Here is a 24,690-nt window from a genome sequence, read left to right as displayed (position 1 = left end):
CCAAAACACCAATAGCTTCTTGCATGGGTCTAACAACAGACACAAGAGATGGTTCTCTGTACAGAAATAACAGGCTAAAATTGTTCCCAAGGAAAACCAGTCTATCTTGGCAACAGTTGTCCTGGCAACTAAGTCTCCTCGCAGAGGACGATGGCCACTGATCTGCGGAAACCAACCCTTGAGTCATTTTTCTCAGACACCAAAGGGACTGGGGAATAGAGCTGCAGAGCCCCCACCATTTGGCTTTCCCCCCTCACTTGCATTGAGAGGGGATTCCCACCAACCAAAGACATTAACTGAAATTCTGCCTCTGGAATACAGATCCAGATGTACTAATTACAAGACATATTTATAGGCAGCATGCTTACAGACTTTTTTTTTTTTTTTTAGCTCATCATATTAAGGGCTGGCTTAACTCTCCACCAGGAGAGGAAAACTGCACTGAAAAAATCACATCAGAATATAATTCAACACAGCCATGACAGTACTAAGCAGAGAACAGATAAAAATAGCACAGCACATTTCTGTGTAAGTAGCTTTTCAGAGGACAGTGTGAAAGCTTTGAAGAGCTGTACAGCTTTTGATTTCATATCTTATGTGGAGAGTGACAGAGGTGCTCATCAGGGCTAGCACTGCTCCAGGAAGGGTGTGCTGCACTTGCAGCTGCAGAGCCCCACAACTAAGCCTAAATGAAACCTAAGGCTCAGAGCTCAAATGGTGGCCTTTTGCCTTGGACAGTGTTCCCATGTTCAGCTCTCCCTGATTGCCTGTTATGACTTGATTGCTCTTTCTGATAAAGTGGCGTTACTGCAAGTTAATATCACTTTGGGACAAAGCACATGCTATGTTAATTGCTGCTCCTTTCCCTGTACAGCATATGCCTGGCACTCATTGATTGAAATGGACAGAAACAGATAAGTAAAAATGCCTCCTTTTCAGCACCATTTGTACAACACACCAGGGTAAGAGCACAATATATGAAGCCTCAATACCCAGCCAAAGCCTGCTCTTCCCCTTCTCCCTTATACTCCCACCTCCGAGAGGCCCAAGCACAGTTTGCCTCAACACCTCCTGGAAATGTCTGAAGTCTCCCACAGTATGATCCTCACTTGGTCACAGCCACAGGGCTCTCACAGTACAACAGGGGCTGCAAGGATGTCAATTCTTCTTCATGAAGAGGATGAGCATTCCTTTGGCTGCAGAGCTGGTGTTCCCATCTCAGCCTGCAGACCTGCACTGCCTTGAAATCCTGCTGGCTGGGAAAAGCAAGGAAACAGAAAACCACCATTTCAATGTTGTGGGCTTGCTACCCCTGAGCTGTCTGTCTCAACAGACATGTGAATGAAGACTCTGGGTGACCGAATAACGAGCAAGGGGTTGAGTGGTGAGCAGAAACTTAAATTACCACAATTTGACATGATCAGTTAGAAGAAACAAGAAAAGTACCAGAGTCCATCTCAGCTGAAAAGGGCCAGTGTGAGGGTGGAGCAGGGCTGAACCAGGACATCTGCATCCAGAAACAGCAGCATTTCCAGTAGTTTCTCAGAACCTGATCTGAAAGAAAGCTCCCTGTTTCAGAAAACATGACATTGCAATAAAATTATTTCCTCCAGGGATATTTCTTATGGTTTATTCTACTACTTTAATGTGAATTATGCCGACCTATGCATACTATTATTTATTTAGTATTGAATATACTATTATTTAGTTATGAATGTTTGGACTTATGCGTTGTCATATAGGAGGAACGCGAAAGACTTTATGTGATGATAGGACAACCATTGCATGAAAGAACTTGCACAAAAAGCAGAGAAATACCAGTTTACACTTCTCTTTCCATTACCTGCACAGTAAACTCAAAACACAGTAAATTTTTCAGGAGGCTGTTAGGCAGGTGGATTCTCAGAGACTTGCCAGGAGAGGAAAGAAACACGTAAAGCAATAAATCATAAACCCTGAAAATACTATAGAAAATAGTAAATACTTGGAGATATTTAAAATTCCACTTCTAACCTAAACGAGTAAACAAGTTGAAAAAATGAGCTCAGACATAAAAATTATGAGCTGACTACAAATCAACTGCAAATACATTAAAGGTTTATATTTGTTCAAATACATTATTCATAAGAAAGAATTTGAGCTGTAGTTGTATGCAGTTTATGTTGCATAAACTTAAGCAAATACTTGTAACCAAAAACTGATTTAACGAATTAATGAGCTATCTCTACATAAAATTCTACTACAAAACAAATTCCTCCCTCATTTGCAAAGCCAATTCATTAAGGGGAGGTTTCTGTGGTAAATAGTAATTGCTCAGTGTTACTATGTGGAATCGCTAATTTTCCTACTTTACTTAGTTTCAGAATGTACTGAATTTATTGGAAAATGTGAAGTGATTATATTCTACTTATAGTAGTGCCATGGTGATGAATTAATATTACTATAAGGTAAAGTAATTATGGTGACTTGATACTGACCTGATTAGAAGCTATCTTGACTTTAGTTTCTATTACTAAGCTGGGAGGCTCCTCCAGCTGGAAAACATCTGCTGGTTTATCTTGGTCTGGCTGTCTTTCTTCAGTATCCTTTTCACTGCCTCTGCTGCCCTCAGGAATCCTGCAAGGAAGAAAAGTGCAAAAATTTATTTCCTGTCTCCTTACATTTGCATAGAATGGCATTAGGTACTCTTGCCAGTGACATTTCTAAAAAGGAAAATGTGGAAAGCAAGAGAAAAAGATATTATCCAAATACCTGTCCTGAGAGGACAATGGCAAGATAAGAATTATGTGCATGTATGACATATTTGAGAGACATTTCTGCCATCCTCTCCAGGCTGCTTACAGGGAAACCACAGCCAGTACCAATTGAAAGCCATAGAGAAACTCTAGATACCTGGTAGCAAAGTATATTAGAAAAGAACTGGAGAAGACCCTGATAATATTTAGAGACAATAATAATAAGTTGTGCAAGAACTGAGATAAGAGTATATAATTACAGAAGACTCGTTTGGGGAGGACTAATGATCTCCTAGGCAAAAGGGGCAAACCTACCTCCTCTTCTGTCATTGTGCAATGCACAAGGCTACTTGTCTGTGACCTGAGAGTGTGGCTTCCTTATCTTCCGTGTTGTCCTCTTCTGCTGCCTGCTGGCATGGAGGAGTAAAAATCAGAGGTTTATATTTTTCTGCCTCACTGGTTTCATTGAAGATGTAAAGCATAGTGCCTTAAGGTGTGCTCTAAAGGCAACAGCTTCTTCTTCAGGCAGAGAGATTAATTATGTGACCTTTCACAACCTTCATTACCCTCTCTTCTATACAGACTTTTTAAAACTGGTTTAATGTATAAATAGTATTTTCTTGCAAGCAGCTTCATTTTATGAGCACTTAATCTCTTATGACACACACATTTGCATTATTTTTTTTTTCTTAACCTCGTAGTGGGAAATTTTCAGACCTTCAATGAAGTTAGTTATATTTTTTTCCTCTAAGCCTCCAGAAACACCAGATTTCTGCAGATGATAACATGAGTCAGAAGGATGCTTCCAATGGATCCAGACAGCTTTAACATTTCATATTAACTCCTATAATTTTAACATAAGCATTTTTCATTGCCTTTACAATGAATAGAAATTTGTCATCTTTAGGTCATTTTGAGCATGCTTGGTAAGGATCTTAGTTGAGTATTCCCTGATAGCTAGTGAATTGCCTCCTTATTAGCAGCAGCTTATATTCAAAAGAGTTAAGTCCACAGGTTTTCCCTTATTTGGGGCCTTTCATTTCCTATTTCTTGATATTATGGGAAAAGAAACTGACAAGTTTATAGATGCTTCTAGCTTTGGTGTAAAATACAGAAATGGGAAATATATTATAAAGCATCATATTTTCCTTAAATAAAAGCATCAATCATTCTTCTTAAAAAAATTTCTGAAACAGCTTCATAAGGAACACATTTAATTCACCACCAGACCAGAGCAGATTTAAATATGTTAACCCAGAATTGAAAGATCCATAGAGCAGTACTTGTGGCCTATTCCACTCACATGTTGTACGGCACTGTCGTGTTCATCTAGCCTTTCACCACATAAGCACATGAAATCAGAAGATTTTATAAACCTTCAGATCAGCAATGCTCACAAACTTTCCGTCTGTACTTTCTATTTGGAAACCCAAAGTGGTAAACTAAGGTTTCATCACATTACACTGAAAGAGCCTTGGCATATAAGTACTCCCAGATGCATTTCCCCTTGCTCATAGTTAAGGGTTTGTGATGTCGCCTTAAAATAAGAGGACTTTAGAAATGGGGCAGGTGTCCAACATGGTTAGGAGCCTTTATTCTTTGAGTCTAAGGTGATGAACTTAACAAGGGCTTTAAGTGATAATTATGCAGGTATTTCTGCTAAGTCATAAAAGTTCCCCCTTGACAGCAAAATTCAGCTCTTATAACCCTGTCTCCTGATATCCCTCTATGCTGTTTCCCTTGTTAGCTATAGCTAATACCCAGTTGCATCTGAGATCAGAGTTGCCCATGGAGTGTTCAAAAAGAACTGCACTGAAGTCCAATGTACTGAGCTAAGGGTTTTGTCATCAGCAGACAAAAAACATACAGTGTGGATCTATCAAATACACGTTTACCTTCCTGACCACAGAAAGAGGTAGATACTCACAAATGAGCTGTTTTTCCTGAGTGACACCAATGCAAGTCCAGAATTATAAACTCTCAGAAATAAGATGCACAGCAATCTATCTTCTGTAAAACAGGAGGCCAGAAATATTAATTACTTTAGACACACTGAATGGGTGCCATGTGTTATGTGGCATTATTACATTAGATATGTAATAATGCTGTATTACCATTCAGCATTATTACACTAGATATGTCATCAGGATGTCATCTACATAAGTAGAGACACTGAATTAAAAAACAAAGAAAAAACCACAACAAAAAAGGTCACATTTTCTGAATGCACTGAAAATGACAAAGAAAACTAGAGCAGAGAGAACACTTGTTTACATACTTCATATATTTTGTTGCTTTGTAGAAGTTTTAAGCAGAAATAATATTGGAGTTCAACCTTTCATTAGCCTGCTAAGCAATTAGTAGAATGATCTCAAATTTGTCCCCTATGCCACTTAATTTTAGGTACATTTAAATAACTAAAAAATAATCCCCCCCCCCCCCTTTTTTTTTTGTGGTCAACACTTACATTGTACAAATAAGGGAATTGCAACTGATAGCTAATTAACTGATATGCCTGCTTCATGGCATAATAAAGACCAACTGTATATCATAATCAGGCTTTCAAAGTATTTAATAATACTAGAAAGAATGTCTGTTTAAGTTATTGCAAGCTGTTGCTTAAGCCCATCAAATTCTCTATTTAGGACTGATGAAAAGTCTAATGAAAGCCAGGAAGATACTTCCAGGGACTGTAAAAACTCCAAATCTTGCCTCTGTAACAGTCAATCTGTATGATGCTGAATTTAGCAGTAAATCCAAAATCTGAAATACAAATGGAAAAGATTTTTCCTTTTGCAATATATTCAGCTCAGTTCATATTCTTCAAGCCACATCTGGAATTTGAAGTGTTTTTTCCACACTCCCAGCTGTAATTTTATCAAGTATTACATAAAATGGTTATCTAATTATGGGCTGCTGTGAAAGACATTCCACAGAGATGCCCGTATCTATAGTAGAGAAGGGAAATAACTGATGCTTCTTTTCAGTTTCACACAATTTTTTCCCATGTAATCAAAATGTCAGTTTTCATAATTTCACTCATTTATAGCCCTGTGCTCAAAAACTATCAGAGCCGAATAATAAAAATATTATCAGAACTTGGAAAGGCTGTCTACCACAACTAGTCATTATAGAACTTCTGCAGTGTCTTCTAGCTGGGTATTTCCACATACTTCAAAATGGCAATGATTGAGCTCTGGTAGCAAAAGTAGGACATCCTAAATTACTAAATCAGTTTCAGTAATAATCTGACCTTAAATCAAGGGTTTGAAAAGTGTCAGATAACCTGCTTTTCCTTGAAACAGTCTAACAGGAATAAAAATCTTGGCACTATATGAAGCCAGAGCAACTTAATTACCCAAAAAAGTCAGGTCTTCTCATGCTCTTTATCAGAGAACATTGACCCCAAGTCATTCCCTGTGACCTCAAGGAAGCCAGTGCTTTAAAGGTTGCCCTTGTGTATCTGATTATGGAGAGTCTAAATACAGTACCTTCCACCTTACAAAATCTGGCTTAAAGAACAAGTCTGATTTTATTTTTAACATGTTTGTTAGATTTAGGTGTAGATAAGATCTTAAACTTATATTCCTTCCTTATATTACTCTCACATTTAATTTAGATTTAAAATTATTTTATTTTCAATGATAGTATTTTCAATGAAAACTGCAGAGTTTCTAATCTTGCTTTAAATTTTTGAAAGACACTTTGCAAAAGTAGGCTAGTGTTCAAATAAAAATGGAGTATACTCTGATTTTATCACCTATGTTATGCCACTCGTAAATTCACTGACTTTAAAGAAACACTGGGGAGGCTCTAGTCTGAAGAAATGTAGTTGGCATCTCAGCAGCTACAGCACCACCATGATAAGACTGAAGCCTAGTGCTTACCTTAGTTTTGTAGCAGGTTGGCAGGCACTAAAAATCTGGCCACCAGAAATGGTTCTCAAATGTCTGCAGAACATTTCCAGACACAGAAAAGAATGTTTATAATTATGACAAAGGAAATACGCCAGCTATGTATTTTAATTCATACACATTATGCCTGTTAAACACTAACGTGGCGCTTCTAACCTTTCTCATAATCTGGTTCAAAACTCCTTTTTTCACTAGCGTTTCATGGGCTTATGGTGCAAATAAGTGTAACTGATCTGATTTTGACAATACAGAATCTCTCTTCTTCTTCTATCAAAATATCAAATGAAAACAACAAAAAAAGAAGCCTTACTGTTGCACCTGATGTAAATACTCCAAGTGGCAGCAACATTTTAGGTTTTATAATTTGCTCTGCAATGTTGCCTTTCAATTGTCCCTGTCTTTCCTGCCTAAATGCCAGCACTGAATTGCTTCTGAAGCATTACCTCATCAAATCCCGTTGCAGCTGCAAACAGCCCCTCACTGGAGGATGTCACACAGCTAGCAAAACCAGGAACACTTGTTACATTCTCACTCCCTGGCCTGGCACAAAGGTCAGCCTCAAGTCTCTTTCCTGTGTATTCCTCATGTGCTTGGAGATGTTACCTGTATCGCTCACCTCTCCAAGCACATCTTCAGCCACAGCCTCTTTGGTGGGCCCAGCTTCCCCCCAGGCTCCCTGGGCTGAGCAGGGCTCTGCGGGAGTCCCACCACAGGAGCCTCTGTTCCCCTAAGCCACAGCTGGCCTGGCCTGTAATGTACCTAGTTTCTATATGGATTTTTAAATTTGCTTTTGCTTTTTGTTTGAGGAGTTTAACATATATCACAGCTTAAGGATATTAAAATCTTTCACTCTTGAGCAACAATTTTAAAAAGGTTTATTGCATGACATGATCTAAAATAGTAATCCTTTGGATCAACTTAAAAATAAATTAGAACCATGAATAAACATACAATAAAGAACCCAAATCTATCTTTTCTCCTTTAAGTCCATCCATCCCATTTCTTATTTTTTTTAAAATTAGTACACAAACAGTTGCTTCCTATTTTTGGAGTCCGAGTTGGATTAGAGCTGGCAGTTAACATTTAGTGACTGCACCAGGACAGGATGTGAAACTGGTGGTAGCAGTATCATTCAACTGCTTACTTGCAATCAGGGTATCTCAATAGTAAGGGACACATGTTTCAGTACTACAAAAAACCTAAGGGCAGGTTAAACATCTAGGATAGAAATTATTTTAATACATCCAAACAAAAGTTTCAGTACTCATACAGGTATTTTTAGTCTTTGTTTTGTTTTTGTTGGTTTTTTTCAGACAGGTCCCATTCAATAAAAAATGTTCAAACACTTCCTCATGTTTGAGCATTTCTTACTTCATGTCTGCACAAAGAGTCTCTTCGCTGAACTTGTTCTTTAAGGCATTTACAATTTATAGTAAAATGGCTGCACGTTTTTAACATTTGAACACTCCTACTCATGTCCTGTCTTGTCTGTGCTATGGAGCTATTTGTGCAACCTCTGCCCAGGCAGCTGTTTTTAAGAAAATTACTTGTTTTATTTGCAACCTCATGCACATTCTTTAACACTACAATTTTTGCAATATTTATGCTCTGCAGTCACAACTGCATGCTTGTCATGCCAATGATTTTGCACCAGCCCTAACAGTCATTTATGTCTCAAGTTTTCTGTATTAGCAGCATAAGTTTAGAGCTGCATTTTGTACTGCTGTCAGGAAGGGAGAATCCAGAGATCGTGTTCAAAATAAGATATGAGCACATAGAGCAATGGCTGCATAAAAAGAGCTTTACATTTAATATCTAAAATGCAAATGCTCTAAGGAAACAAAACTGGCAAATTATACACTGTTTCATCTTTAAAAAGCATAAAGACAGACATGAAAGATGTAAGACATCTTTAAGTTGGGTTTTAGAGGATCCTTAACATTTCCACATTCATTTCCACAGAACCTGGCACTTTCTACATATACATATGTATACATACCCTATGGGTTGACAGAAGTTCTGGTTTCTCAGCTGTGCCAGTTTACAGGAATTAGAAGTGGCACCTACCATCTCTGAAGGTAAAGACACAGGAGAGATAACAAACAATGCAAAGTTTAGTGTTGACACTGTCAAAAAGGAAAAAACACACTGCACTGACTGCTGCTTCATCTGCTGCAGGCTGTCCTGATGATTCACTTGATGTCACCTGTATACACCCCCCTGGCTTTTCAATAATGAAGACCAATTCTTTAAAAGGTCACACAATCTTCTAAAAATTGTCAGTACAATGTACTTTGATAAATACAGTTTTGCTACTCTCCATTTAAACTAGTTCTTTTGTTGCTACCCTCTTTCTCTGTAAAACATGGATTACTCTGGGATTGTCCCATTCCCCTTCCCCTCCTTCCCTTTACATTCCATTCTAAAGATGCAGAAAGATTAAGAAAAGATGAAAATTATGCATATATTTACATATATATTCACACATGTATATAGATATTAAAGTAAATTGCTAGAAGGCTTATGCTTTTACAGAATCTCATTACCCTGGGATATCAGAAGGGCTAGCCCTTAAGAACAGACTTCAGCACTGTTCTGGTCAAACATATCCCTGCTGGAACTGTTTCTATACTTTTCAGTATAGAAACTTTAGTATACTTTACAGCCTCTGACAGCCTCTAAGAAATCCTAATTCTATAACTTTTCAAGTAACAAACCAACCTACAACGTAACCTTATTAGGAGCAGTAATTAGGAAGTGAGAAAGTTGAACATGTTGAAACAGGAATTCTTTCAGAAAATATATTTCAGAAGAAACACTAGTATCAAGAGTTAATCTTTGCAGTTCAGCACATTTTCTTCAACTCTAAGAGAAAGACCATCAAATTCCTGTTTCCAGTTAACATAAGATCTCAAAGATTAGAGGACTGTTGCTGCCTCTTCTACGGAAAGGACACCTCTTTTCAATTATTTCTTTTCCTTTATAGCAGAGATTGCCAAAAGCAAAAAGATCATATAGGGCAAGCAAAACAGTGTTCTTTCTTCCAGGCATAGAACGAGAAAGAAAGAGAGAGGGGTATCTATGGATAACAGTTCATCCTACTGGCTCACAAAGCCATATTGAGGCCAAGAACTTTTGGGCAGAGACCATACTCCTTGGGCCATTCACCAGCTTTACCCTTCACAGCTTAAAATGCTCTCTTGATCCCCTCCTCTCCAATCAAGGTCTCAGAGTCAATAAAACCCTTTCCACTGTCTCTTTTTCCTTCTCAAGTTGGCCTGAAATTTCCTGTTACTCTACATAGCCTGCACAGGGTTGGTCCGTTACAGGATTCTCTTTAACCTTTCCCAAGGCCTGCAGGTGATATTGCTGACTTTATTCAAAACTACATGGCCTCAGTTCCCCAACGAGGTCACACTTTCTACAGGTTTTCTGGCAGTTAGTGAAACATTTGTTATGGCTCGGTCAGTTTGAGCCTCAGGGTTTTACTCAGAGGACAGATAGCATTACACTCAGTACTTTTGTACCACCCTATCAGACGCAGCTTTTTATCTAAAAAAAAGGACAGAGTTCATATTTTGATCTTAATGCATCATTTTTTCCCCCATGGCTGCAAGTTAAGGGAAGTCCTACTGTTATCTGATGGACCATTAGCTATAAAAACTCATCACCAAGGTTCTATTTTAAGCCAAAACTGAAGAGATTGAGTGGATAAAATAGCCCCACCAGTGAAACACTTTGGTAAAAATTACTACAAGCAAGGTATTCTGCTGCTCAGACATCTTCTGACTGTAACTTCCACCTGTGCCTTGCTGAATTCTGGCAGCCAGCAAGACTGCTTAGTCTACTATTGCTCAGCCAGTAGGATAACTGCTATGGCAGATGTGGGACAGCTTTTACAAATGAAGGCAACTATCAGAACAAATTGCTAAATCAAAAAACAGGATGGCACTTGTGTGAGCCTATGACCTGCTTATCTATAGGAAGATAAGGCATAAAATAGGATTTTGAGTGATTTGTGCTGTAGGAAATTTAATTTGATTCAGCACATACCATTTCCTCTTAAACCAATTGTGTGTTGTTACCCTGGTGTACTGGTAAAATTAAGCCTTTTTTGTTTAACACCAAGAAAGGTGTTTCTACTGTCACATGACAATAATAGAGATTAAGTGAAGTATATTCCAGCCAAAGAATAATATATTATATGATATCCATAGTTACCTGATAAGTCATGAATCAGCAGTTGTAAGTCATTCTTTTGAAAATATTAGTTTGTTTGTTACTTCAAGTGAAACATGCTTTTAGGATGTACTTTAATGGCTGAAGATTGTACATGCCACTTCAGTATAAGTGAGACAGAATTTCATTATTTAACTGTGCCCTTTAATGAAGGGATTAATCTTAAAAGCATTGTGGAATACATTTGCAAAGTCACAGAATAAAAGGATTAGAGAGGATAAAAACCATACAGAGCATAATAGGTACCAGTGGTATGAGTGGTGATGATGAAAAGATGCATAATGTGGTAAGGCTGTATTTATACATGAAGATGACACAGTATGTGAATGAAGAAACCATGGTTCTTCTGTCCCTTTACACCTGCAAATCATATTAAGCCACCTAGTTATTCTAGGCTATTCTAATATTTTATAATCAGCTCTTTCCTAAAACTGCATGTTACGTATCAGTTGTGGTCACCCTCAGTAAGGGAGCTTCAATGTATTACAAGCCTTCTCAATTACTGTTCTTTATTCAACAGAATCAGAAGATGGGAACTTCTGATTTACTATAGTGTCCTTCGCAATGCTATTAGACTATTAAGTTGAAATACCTTCCTTTTCACTCACTCTTTTAATGAGCTCTCCTAGATGACCCCTGTGGAGGTGTGTCCTTGCTTTAGCTTTGTATAAGATTGAAGAAGTTCCTTGCAATTAAGAGTCAGTCCTCGTCCATGCTCATTTTGGCTTTTGGATATTTCCATATATACTTGAGAATGATTTGTTTAATTTAATATAAAAAAAGTAGAACAGTCAATCTTCTGACATGATATCTAGCCTAATATTATGAGTAACACTTGAGCATATGCTGTTTGAGGAAACAGGTTGGTTTGTCCCTGATGGAATTAATACCTGTGCACATAATTAACATAAAATATATGCAATACTTGTAAGTGGCTCATTGGCCACATGTCTAGCTATGTACCTCATGCAGAGTATACTCACAGACATAAGTATTTCATAAATATTACACAAATCAGTTCAGTATTTTCCCTCTTAGACATTAAGAAAACTATGACTTAAACCCAGAAACTCATGGTATTAGATTAAAAATTAAAACAATTTTCTAAAACCAAACCAAACCCGTTTAGTTATTTTATGTACTTTAGACTCATAAACCTCCAACAGTGCTCTGAAGTCCAGTTTTTATAATTCCATGCACCATACCACAGAAGAAATCTTGGCAATTCAGTGTGAGAGGGTGAATGGATCCAAATAAGAGGGTCAAGCATCAGGAAGAATTCAGAGAGGCAACCAGGGTAGACAACAGAGAGTGCCTTGTATTTAAAACAAAGCTGCCTGCTTGTTTTATCTTAACAGTAATGCAAAATGAAGTATCAGCACACTTGGTCCTCCCTAAGCACAGCAGAAGGCTTCTGGCTGAAGCCCTGGCTCTCTTCATGGCTCTGCTGCAGTCTTCAAATGTCCTGAGCAAGACCAGTAACTAACCAGCAGTAACTACCACAAGAGCTGGTTTCTGATACTGAGATAAACAGAAATGTCTTTGCCCTATCCCTGAATCAGTGTTCCAGTTGCTCACATGGAAGGAGACACAAAGACATCAGAATGACATTCGTCAAAAACTGAGAAATCAACCAACCTGGTGGATAGGGAAACTAAATACTTTTATCCATTCTTTGAAACCCAAACCCACCAGATCTGCTCTGCTATGACATTTTTGGTATGCAGAATTTCTCAGCTGAAAAAATAATTTTGTCCATTAACAGGCAGCCAGTGTCTGTACTGAGGAAAATGTTGGACTCTGAAATCTCCTTGGAGACATCTTGTGTACTTTTGAAGTTCTATGTCAAATCCAAGTGCATGCAATATAATGGAAGCCAAAAAGGTCAAATTACCTCCCCTTCTTGTAGTAAACCCCTTAACCATTTTGTAATATTTAAACATAAAAATAATACGATTTTTAACTGGTTCTTTTGTTTCCTACATCCTTCTCCAAACCTCAGTTTGGAACGAGATGCCTGTTCAGAAACTAGTCTCTGAAATGAAAGTATACCTTGGTTCCTGAGCATTTCAAAAGCTTCCAAGTTGTGAGGTTATCCCAAGTCTCTAGATCTGTCTTCTGGCCAAAATTCTGGAGCAGAAAATAAAACTGATAAAAACATTAGCTGGTTCTCATTGCAAATGCAGCCTTTCTCCTAATATGTGTTCTCTTATTTTTTCATTGCCAGATAAATACAAACCTAAAAGCAGGTTTATAAGATTATGATGACTTGAGCAAATGTGAGTGCTAATCGTGTACTAAGTGGCAATTTTGTAAATTCTGAGCACAGTTCAAGTAATACCAATCTAACAGAGAGCATTTAATGGCCATAAAAGTAATAGGAAACAAACTTTTATAATTTAGTTTTTCATCTACATACATTACTTCCAATAATAGAAAACAAAATTTGTGACTCAAAATTGTCTTCCTTAGATGCATCTAAATTAAATGAGTTTAAACAGGCTGTAGTTTAAATTACTATAATGCAATTGTCATAGGTTGTCACTTGTGTCACAAAAATAAAAATTTAAATGAGTTTGGGATAAGTAGGGAAAGAAATGATACTGCCACCAGGTCTGAAGACCAGCCATTATTCTAGCCACTTATATAACAAAGACATCACCTATTACTTTAGTACATTGTCTTTAATAAAAGCAATAAATTTAACTAGAGAACTGATGTAATTATACAGCTGAAGGGAAGCATATCTGAGTGCCTTTGCATTAAAAATTAAATATACACATGTGGTAATAAACTCTATGAAAGAATTGTGGATTACTTTATTCTGGAAAAATGTGTGCTCTCATCTGTTCTCTTAATCATCCTTGATTTTTCACCAATAACACTGTTTCAAAAGACAACTAAGGAATAAAAGGAATAAAAATATTCTGATAACGATGAAATAGTAGCACAGTACAACATTCTTCCAAACCCACTTCATTTTCTTGCTCCTATAGACTTATCTAAAATACTACAGAAGCTATTTCTTCTTTCATTTGTGTTCAGTACAATAAATGTGTGTACAAACATACATTAATATGATGTGGGTAGAAAAATGCAGGGTGGCTGGAAAAATGAGAGCGCCTGGTATCACTCAGAAAGCATCTCTCATCTGCTGAGCTAGAATCAGCTCCATCAGTTTAATCAGAGCCACAGAACTGGCCTAGGGGGAGACATTCAGAGCATGGCAGTGGTTTTGTGGCTTCCTCTTTATCTGTCTACCACTGTTTTTTAAAATATGTGTTTATATTGCTTCTGTATTTTCTAACTGGCCTGCAGAGGTGATCATGGGCAGAAGAGATACAAAGAAAAAACAGATAACTGGTATTAACTGTAAAGCACAAGGATGTATTACTTCATATCTAAATCCCTCAGTATCCTGACATAAAAATAAATTGTCTTGCATTTTGGAGCCAAGGATATTTAAAGTACTAGATCCAGGTGATGGTGAAAAGAGAGGGAGAATATTAAATCCATAAAGCAAATGCAATATATTAAATTGATAATCTTTTGTTTACCAATAGTATCTAAATTTCATAACAAAACATGCTGGGATATAAGCTAGATAAATGGTCAGATAAATAAAGAAAATTGATAATGTTTACGTATCAAGTAAACTAAACAGTTGCCGAGAGTAAAGCTTAAATAGCTACACTTTTGTGTGTGTGTTTTTCTTTGACTTGCCTTTATCTTCTCTAGTTTCTTCATGTTATATTCTTTTGGGGTATTGTCCACAATTTTCTGTTATTCTCCCCCCTCTGCCTTCCCGAGCCCTTCTCCTGGACTGCCATGGTTTCCTGGTCTGCCTTTTATGTGCCTTTCTTCAGTCTGGCCTTTAGTATAAGACAAATATCTGTCACTTTTCCCTCTTTAAATCCATTTATCTCATTGTTTCCACTTGAGCAGCAAAAGTACAGACAGGAATGCATACTAAACTAATATGAATTTCCAGTGTGCTAGTTTTTGAGGTGCTTGGTTTTCTCCCCAGAGCATCTGATTGCCTGTTGAACATAAAATATACATTTAAATAACGTGCAAAGAAACAAACACTTTTTCAGATTCAAGTTTTGACAACAAACTTGCCTACCACACTAATAGCAAACCTTTTGGACCTGCTGCACTTTTGATACGCTTCCACGACTGAACAAGGTAACAGTCTGAAATCTCTTCTGGAGGCTGCACGCGTGCTAAGGTGCTGGAAGAACAGATTAACACGTGTGATCAAAACAGATCAATGCCATCAAAATCCTTTGCAGATATCCACTCCTCAAGTAGGAGTAGGTAGAAGATGATGAGGATAAGGAAAGTAGTGCTGATCTCTCGGGCTGAAGCGTCCACCTGAACGTGACCAGGTAGTTAATAAGCTCTTCAGGGTGTTAATTCAGGACATAAGGGGGAGATACTGCATTTCAGCCTTGCAGAGCACTGCTTTGATTTTCTTCATACTTCCTCCTGCTGCTAGCAGGCAGGACCAGAGGAAAACCGGCTGGGAGAGAAGATGAAAATAAACGTGCTGTTCATTAAGAGAGAATACGCTGTACCGAAAGCAATGTTCCGGTGTCTCGGGTACATTTGGAACAGGGGGAACATGACGCCAGTTGGCGGGTCCGGCTCTGCCAGCCGGGAGGGGGAGCGCCAGCCCCAGCCGTGCGCGCCGGGGCGGCTGCACCAGCGCGGCCGAAGCAGTCCCCTCCTTTCTGCGGGATCTAAGGACGTCGTTATTTCAGCGATGTGGATTTAACTATGTGAAATCGGCTTCCTGTGATGAATGGTACAGTCACGTCATACAGAATATCATCCCTGTTGGCATCTTAGATGCTGCCGGCTTCAGTAAGGGAGTCAGAAGGAATTCAGGTTCCTCCCCCAGCTTGCCATTACCTCGATTTCTCATCTCCAGAACATGCAGTGCTTTCCAACTTCCCCAATATAAACTAAGTCATGCAACACCCACACTGCTGTCCTGCCTACACTGATGTTTCCTCAAATGCAGTTAAGCTGCTGCTGCTGCAAAAAGACATTTATTTCTGATCCACCTGTTGCCCTTCTGCATCAGAGTTAAAGCACATTGCTGGGGAAGGGGCAGTTTTTTTCTTCACTGGTGTATCTCTGCTCTGCAGCTAGAGGACAGTCTCCAGCACTGCTCTTGGGATGAAATGCACTGCGGGTACATGTCAGTTAGATTTTGGTCTCTCTGAAGGACTATTTTATATCTTAATCACTAATCTGAACATGACACACATTCAGTTACCCCATTTCTTTTTAAGATCTGAATTTCACAAGGTCCCACACAAGCCTCTTGTGTACTGTAAACTATGAACCCCAGTGATGCAGCTTCATGAAACTGTAACTGAAGATTATGTCCTTTATGGCAACAAAACAAATGCTAGAGCAACTGATGCTTCATTCTCTTTCCTTCTCTTACAGTTTCTTTATGTCATATTTGGTTGATAATTAATTAGAAGTTATTAATTAAAATGTCTTTCCTCTCTAAGGAATACTTCTGTATGAGTTCTAATCATTAGGCAGCACAGAGCTCCGAACTTTGCTGCACATACTGAGCTGAACACGGTTCTGTTGTTTCATCTAAGTCTTCATCCCTTTTCTGAACAAGCACAGATAGATAGGTTTTAAATTATATTTGCCTAAATTATTTGTGTCCATAGAAAACAAATTATACTTTCTGCTTTGCTTTGGGCAATTCCAAGAAATTAATATGCACTAAGCTGCTTCTCTAGATATTGCAGACTTCTGGTGGCAGTTACAGTTACTAAGCAAATACAAAATACATTCCTTGGTGATGCAAAACCACCCCATACTGTTTGACACTGCCTGCTTTTGCTGCGATATACAAAGACAGATGAAGTTCTGTCATGATTTTAGGTTGCAAACAGCCGTCTAACATGACTATGCCACTTGCTCTTATCCAATTCCTTCTTAGATGTCTAATCAGTCCCAACTTGCCTGCACCTGATTATCATTCTTGAGACTGCATCAAGAAAACTAGTTGCCATTCCTTACTCAGTTGCACTGAATAAAGTAATGACAATGCTATGTTTCACCTGCACAATGCCCTCTACCTATGCAGCACTATGCTCCTCAAAGAGATGTGCTATTTTATTAAATATATAGCTAACAAAAATAAATGAGAGAAAATGCAAAATAGCCTATATGATGACCATGTGGGTAGTCTTCTTAATATTCTTATCTGATTATTCATAGGAAAGAATTTTTATGTCCTCTTGTCTTTCCTTTAAGGCAGAACTTGAACAATTATTTCTTGGCTCTACTGCACACTACAAAAATACTACCAAGCTAATTCTTTTTCCATCAGAGTATTAGTTTTTTACTCTGACTATACCCAGCTTAAAATGTATTTAGATATTGTTTGTTACTTAATTAAGCATGAAATGTTTTAAATGGAAGAACAATGAAATAACATCCTTAATGTTTTGTCTTCTGGGATTCAAAGTCTTTATCACAAATACATAATGGCAATTCAAAAAGTCTCATATAACAAGTGCTCAAGACAAGTCACAGAGAACTGAAGCATCACTTTTGCCACATTTGCAAGAATTCTGCTGCATTTATGGGTTTTACTCAAATATCATTGCTTCTGAAACTGTAGTTACTTTTGGAAGCTCACACATGTTAGAAAGTTGAAAGACAACCAAACACATACAAAGTTCTTAGCACATAGCTCTGGCCCTCTAAGTAACAGCATTATCACCTTATGAAATCAACTTTCCTTCTCCATTGCTAGAGAACTGTCATATTGAAATAAACAGATGAGAAATTACTCCTTTCTAATTTTGCTGGCTACTGCACCTGAAAACTGTCTTCGGTAACTCAGTACAGTTCTTTGAAGACAGAGAAGACTTCCTAGACAGAGCTGTTCGTGAGGTCTTTAATATCTTACCTGCCAATGCCAAGCAAGTGATGGACTGCTGGGGAAAGGAGTAGCACACAGTCACCAGTTCTGCACAACTGCCCTTGTCATCCATGTTTGCTGCAATGAAAAATAAAAAAAAGAAACAGATTTGAGTCTTTCTAAACAACTGTTGCTAAACAAGCTTTTATTTACATTCTAAGTTGATATAAAATGTACCTGATTTATTTTTGTCATTTCATGCACTTTTATTGCCACAAGCATTTTCTCTTACCCTTTTTTACTGTTGTCTTGGTTCACAGAGTTTTCAGGAGGAAAATGTAGACCTGAGGAAAGAGTGAAAATATAAAGTTCCATGTAGAGTCTGGATTTGGTCCTATTTTTTCTGATCTGTCAAACTGCTTGGCTTTCTCAATGGATAAAAATTCTCACACCTCACCTCTATGCTGTCAGACATTCATGTGCACAATACTGATCTCAGTGCCACGAGATAGATCTCTGACAATGCTACTTTATGAAAAGATCGTCATATCTGCAAGGGTGTAAATAAATCAGAATCTGGTCTACAGCTCCTACTTTACCAGATATTTATCTCGTTTCAATTACAGATTATTTTTTTTCAAAATTCAGTTAAAAATTGTATTTTGGTATTGAAATTGTCTGGGTTTGAATGAGTGTTTTTTTAAGTGAGAAAAGTTCATTTGTCTGCATTCTAGTTATATAAAAAAAAAAAAAAATTCACTGACTTAAAAATGCATTTTTGTATGCCTTTACTTCCACAGGCGTCATAAAAATAACTTTAATAGAATTTAGCATGCAAAGAATATTCACAAGTTTAAACATTGTGAAACAATTGAAAAATTTGTGTGCAAAAAGAGTTTGTTTACAAGTCTCAAGAATTTATTCCAAATTTAGGAAAAATGCATGCCCCCTCAGTAAGTAAGAAAACCCCACTCTTGTCATGTTTTCATTTTCTGATCCCTCTTCCCCATTCCATTTTTTGGAGAGACACATAGGGATGGGGGAGAATTATTCATTATTATAATTATTACTGATATTGTTATTTAATTATTATTATTTTATCAGGTGTATTTCAAAGGATAATTTCTAGTACTAGGTGGTTTTTATCCATTTTATGGGGAACAGGCTCAGGTCCAAATTGTGTTTTGCTTCCATGATGACTGATGTGTATAAATATTTATGGGTCAACACCTGGAGTTGACTATTTTCTAAAAGCTATATAAGTGTTATTTCAGTAGTATCTGTGGACTGTAACATCTCATTTTGAATTCATGAGACCTGTTATAAGTTTTAAATATACATGAAGTGACATTAAAGTCTAATGAAGAACAAGAATCCCATCTGCTACCTGCAATCTAGTAATACCTGCATAACAGAGGGAACTGCTAACATAAGCAATGAAGATGTGAACTTGTTTATTAAAGTTTCAGATTTGTTTTGATCATTCCTTTTAATCCCTGTTGATAAAAATCATGTTCCAAAATGGCTTCTTTCCAGATTTCTGTAGAGATATTTGTATTTTAACCCACTAAAAGTTTGGCAAAATATCTAACTGCCTTTTTTTTTTTTTTTTTCAAAGAAGAAAGCTACCTAAACTCTCTAAGAGCAGAGTATTTTTATACAACTTTGCTCACACATGAGACTCTTTTGAAGATGCCTGCTCTCTTATTTCTGTGGACTGTAAGACAAATTTAATTTAGGGTTTTCAACTGAGTTTTTTGTCAAGAGAATTGCAGGGACAAAAATGGTTTTACTTGAACATTTTTATTACCTGTAAAGATGCAAGATGTTCTTTATTATACTAAAGAACATTTTTTAATCACTTGCCAATACTTTTCAGAACTGATTTCCCACAAACTTCCATCAAGAGTTATTTCTGAGCTCAAACACAAAGAAAGATTCAGCTCTTCAAAGCAACTGCCAGGAGGTTGTGAGTACTAGGGCTTTAGAACATGATGGTGATGGTATCCTTGGTATAACACTGGTGTCCCCTGCCTAGAGATAATAGGCCATCATAATACATATTTAAAGTGCATTTTTAATTGCTCATTAAATTATATTTGTGGTGAAGGGAGAGAGGAGGAGCAGGCAAGTTTGCCACTGGTACCAGCAAGTCTGGTACTTCACTGTGTGCTGCCCCTCGTCCCAGTCACTGGCACGACTCTGCAATTTGCAAAGGTACCATGGCCCAAAAAGCCTAACCAACCCACCCATGGAATATTTGTCATGTAATGAGGTGTCACTACTGACTGTAACCTTGCCTAATATCTAATTTGCTGAGAAAATATTTCTTTAATTGAGTTTTGATGAAACCTAAAGAGTAACTGAACAAGTCTGGCACACTGGTCAGCTGTGGGTTTAGCTAAGTCCCAGTAAAGCTCTAGACCTCTGCAGAGGAAGATACTAGAAGTATGCCATACTTTGCTGAGAGTATTTGCATTTACTACGGTACAAATCCATTCCAGTATCCAGCAGCCTGACACTTCCACTTAGAGCTACTTTCATTGTGCAATGGCAGTGTGATCCCTACACATATTTCTGAACAGGACCAATGATCACATTTGACTTGCAGAAGCAACAAAACTTGTTTCAAGAAGAGTCAGACAGCACTCTCCAATGCCTCAGCCCAAGGGGATCGTAAATCCAGAACGGACTTCAGAGTTTTGTACACTAGAAAAGCTGTTTAAACTATTTGAATTCATTTGTCCAAGTATTCTTGGTCATAATTTCTAGTTATTTTCTTACATCTCTAAACATGCTGGAGTAAGACTGTCCATTTATTAATAATTTGTTCTGCCTGTAATAATTCTGGCCCTGAAACACTGTACAGTCAGAAACTGAGAAAACATTGACAAATACTGTGTTTTAAAGACACTTGGATGTATGTAACACACTTTTGCATTCAACTCTAGATACTCATCATGCCAGATGACAACCAGTGTTTTAACCTGAGCTTCCTGACATCTCATTTTCCTCTTCTCAGCTGTCTACGCCTGTACACTTCCAAGTGTAAATGGAAGAATCTGTCACACCACCAGGAAAATAGTTGCTTGCTAGTTATTTCCATAGTCACTTTAGGCCAAGATATTATAAAATTTACAAGAAAGACTAGTTTATAGGAACTCATTGAAGCAACCTGTAGTGCTGTTCACATAAAACCTATGCATTATTACCTATCAGAAACAAATCAAAAGTAGAAACAGTCTAGTAAGAATCCTTACTGGATAAAGGCAGTCTCAGAAAGCACCAATGGAAAAATACAAGGCCCTATTCCTTTTAGGTAACATGCTCAATTGTGTCAGAAAAGACAGACCTAGATGTTCTTTAAGAAGATCTTATCTGCTAAGTGCTTGAATCACATTTGAAGAAAAGCCACACTACCTTAGACTGATTGCAACTGAGAGAGAATCCTTTCTCATCTGTGGGCTTTATGGATCTGAGCTTAGTGGCTTGGGGTTTTTAAAATTACTTTTTTTTAAACACTCTCAGCATCCAAATTGCACTCTGAATATTGCTCAATCATGTCATGTTGATGCATGATCCAATATAATTTCAGCTTTGATTTTTCCATAGTTCCTAAGCAGAGTTCTAAAGGAAACCAAAAGAAAATACAAACAACCAAAAAACCCAGTCAAATGTTTTTTTAGGCCCTACAGCCATCTATGGAGACAGTTTGCAATAAGGTCTTTTAATGGCATTTAGACTATCAGGAAGTAGATAGCAAGTAATTAGCAAAAGACTACCTTGGAATGATCACACAATAGCTTCAGGATTAAGGGGAGTAAGTTTTTACCTCAGTACATGAAAACCTACTGCACTAAATATTGTACTGTATACATATCAAAGGCCCAGCCTGAAGAGAAGAGAACAAACAGAAACATTTTCTTTGTGTGTACCCAAGCTCAAATCCATCTGAAATCAACTCTCAGTTCACTGGGTGAGAATGAGCTCGTTAATGGGCTGTGCCTAGATCTATGCAGATGCATCAGCCTGTTCCCTGTTGAAGAACACGAAAAGACAGGGTTGAAGTCAGGCCCTTGGCTATCAAATTTCATAGGTAGGATCAAGCATGTTCTGTTTCTCAAACCAAAGGAGAAAGAGACAAAACAGGGAGGGGATTACTGGAAATACCTTCTTTCATTCTTTCTTTCTCCCTCTGAAGAGATAAGGACAGAAACAAGAGCAGAAAGCTGTAACAGGAGTACAGAGAAGTACAGAAAAGCTAGAGTAACACGGGGGTTAGATGGACAGACACAGGTGACATCTACTATTTAGACTTCAGGATGGTAAAGAATTTTTTTAAGTGTAAAAGCAGAACATCCTCATGAGCTGAAAATATTCTAATTTTCCTAGATACATCAAGCTTCTTTAGTAAAGACATGTATAAACTGTCAATATTAGCCCCTTGTGACCACCTCCATCACACACCATAAAGAATTTCTTTTTTCCATATCACTGAAAAATATGCAATCAGCAAGAGCATTTCCCTTGGCAGATGCATTTACAAGCTCCAGTGGTGTCACACACTGACGTCTACAACTGCCTTTCACCCTGCAGCTGCAGCAACAGGAAGAAGACACCTCTCCAGAGGCAGGAAAGGGAGGCAAGCAGCAAAGCTAACTTGTTACAGTTGCTGTCACTCACACCAAATTACAACTTCTGCTCTACTAATGGAAATCTTAGTGTTTTACAAATGGCACAATGGACGCAGTACACTGATGGAAACAACGTAGACAGTGATGCTGCAAAAGCTCTTCAGGCAGAAACACAGTTCTCATGTACTGAACTTCTCACACACACATTTGCCACGGCAGTGATTTTAAGAACACTTGGCAGGGCCCTCCCTAAGCTAAACTCCTGCTCTTTATGAAGAATTCCTTGGGGTTTTCATTTCCAGATGGAGAAACAATAGAGCTGAGTTCATCATGTCATCTTCAGGATGACATCTTCCACCATGAAGCACTCCCTGTCACTGAAATACAGTGCCAAGCATTGGGTATGAGCCTAGTACATGAGGTGGAAATGGAAACCACAGCCTTCTGCTGCAGAGATGCAAGCCAATAGTTGAGTCATCTCAAGACCTTTATATAAATCCATATACACTGCTTTTTACATTATAAAACCGAAAAACTGGTAAAAATATGTGCTGCTTGGATCAGGTCATTCAGGTGGCAGGATGGGAGTAAAGACAACAGCCACAGTGGGTGTCCAAGCAGAGTTTTCTAATGCACAGTATCCTCCTTAAGCATTCCTGGAAGCATATGAGACCATAACAAATCTTAATTAAAACTGAATAAATAAAATAATTCAAGATTAAAAAAGAAAAAAATCAGTACTACCTCAAAGATAAATCAAGACCTTACCTTGGCAGACAAGTTGGCAAAGGGATGACTGCCCAGTAACTCATTGCCAGCTAATTTAGCTGCATTATCTGATGCAATCTCATCTTCTGACTCAAGATTTGCCTCATTTGTTAGGTTTTGTCCTCTATCTCCAAATACAATAGCGACGTGATTGCCAGTGATTTTATGCTTTTCAGTGCCCAGGAAAATGGGACTGCTCAGCTACCTCAAAGAGCTAATACATACTTCATTATGAGAAAGAAATGGCCAAAAACACCAAGGAAAGTTGTTTGGGTTTTGGTGGTTGTTTTTTGTGGGTTTTTTTCAATATTCTATAGCATCTCTAGCAGCATATGGAATTTTCAATAGTATATTTTAAAGTGTCTGAGATTTTCTTAAAGTAAAAAATCAGGGCATATTGAGACAATAAATTCTTAGACACGTTTCATGCACTTAAAATATTTAGGATTCATTCTGAACTGTGTTAGCCCACTGTGATACAAAATGTTAAATGCTTCATCAAATACTATTAGATAGAAAGATTTCAGTAGCAATCTGTCACTATAAACGTGAAATAATTGCACTATGGGCTTCTACCACAGCCTCTAATCTCCTTAACCCTTAAAGAAGAACTTCAGTTTGACACTTGCCTGGCTTCCTGTGGGCAGCCTGTGTGTCTGGGATGCTTTACACGCCTTTCAGACTCATCAGAAGCTGTATTATAGCTCATCTGAATTAAAGTGCCGCCTCCTCACTACAACAAGCTTCAAAAAAGTAAAGAGAAGATTTATAGAAAAAGAAATTAACTTGGAGAGACCTCTCTTTTGCTGTTTCTTGGTTCAATGTTAGCTATTTGTACATGTATGAAAACACACAGACCCCTCAAACCCAATTTCTTCCCCTGCATAAGCCAGGTGTGAAGCTGTAATTCTGTGTTTGTAACATCACACTCTTCCTCTGGAATTGATCACCATTTTACAAAATCAGCATTTTAGAACTGTTCTGTAGAACTAATCAAGAGGAAAAAGGATCCAATCCTGTGTGACACTCAATGTTGCCCTTGGAATAACAACTACACAAAATGTTTAGGTCTATGGTAGTGAAATTCCAGGAACCAAAAGATCAATACAGAGAAAAATAATTTTGTGCAAAAGGAAAAAAAAAAGTAATCCTTCCAAACAAAAGATAAGCATCCTACAAGCATTACTTTATACATGTATATAAATAAATGTACACACACAAGCTCATACATATACCCCTATAAACTGTATCCCAAATAATATTTCAGAATTATTTCAATTTCATTTTAGAACAAAATACTGATTAAACACTGTCTGGGGAGAGGAATATGAGGAACTGCTACAAACTTCTGCATTGTGTAGAGCTGCAACCTAAAAGGAGATTAAATTCCCTTCAGTCTTTGCTTAATAAACAGCCCTGGCACTTGTAAGACCATGTGGCATGACAAATTAAAACAAACAAACAAACCAAAACCACAACAAAACACAGTAGGT

The 24,690-nt window shown here is 37.7% G+C and overlaps 2 long non-coding RNA genes across 4 annotated transcripts in view; one reads left to right on the top strand and one right to left on the bottom strand.

Moving 5' to 3' along the window:
• LOC127384945 (uncharacterized) overlaps positions 1-24,690 on the top strand; it is a 63,723-nt gene that overhangs the window by 30,543 nt on the left and 8,490 nt on the right. Inside the window, exon 3 of one of the 3 annotated variants that reach the window (XR_007889538.1) lies at positions 18,116-18,543. The exons of the other annotated variants lie outside the window; for them this stretch is intronic. This is a non-coding gene — a long non-coding RNA (uncharacterized LOC127384945). Of the gene's footprint in view, positions 1-18,115; positions 18,544-24,690 lie in introns of those variants that run through there. 3 annotated transcript variants of the gene reach the window in all.
• The window catches only part of LOC127384944 (uncharacterized), a 33,639-nt gene continuing 17,525 nt past the window's right edge, over positions 8,577-24,690 (bottom strand). Inside the window, exons 2-4 of the long non-coding RNA XR_007889537.1 lie at positions 18,088-18,139; positions 17,844-17,933; positions 8,577-8,721 (exon numbers count right to left, since the gene is read on the bottom strand). This is a non-coding gene — a long non-coding RNA (uncharacterized LOC127384944). The remainder of the gene's footprint in view (positions 8,722-17,843; positions 17,934-18,087; positions 18,140-24,690) is intronic.

The sequence above is a fragment of the Apus apus genome, chromosome 4 (genome assembly GCF_020740795.1).
Source record: "Apus apus isolate bApuApu2 chromosome 4, bApuApu2.pri.cur, whole genome shotgun sequence".
NCBI classification, from domain to species: Eukaryota; Metazoa; Chordata; class Aves; order Apodiformes; family Apodidae; genus Apus; species Apus apus.
The sequence above is the reverse complement of the archived record's forward strand: the minus strand, read 5'-3'. Positions and strand labels throughout refer to the sequence as shown.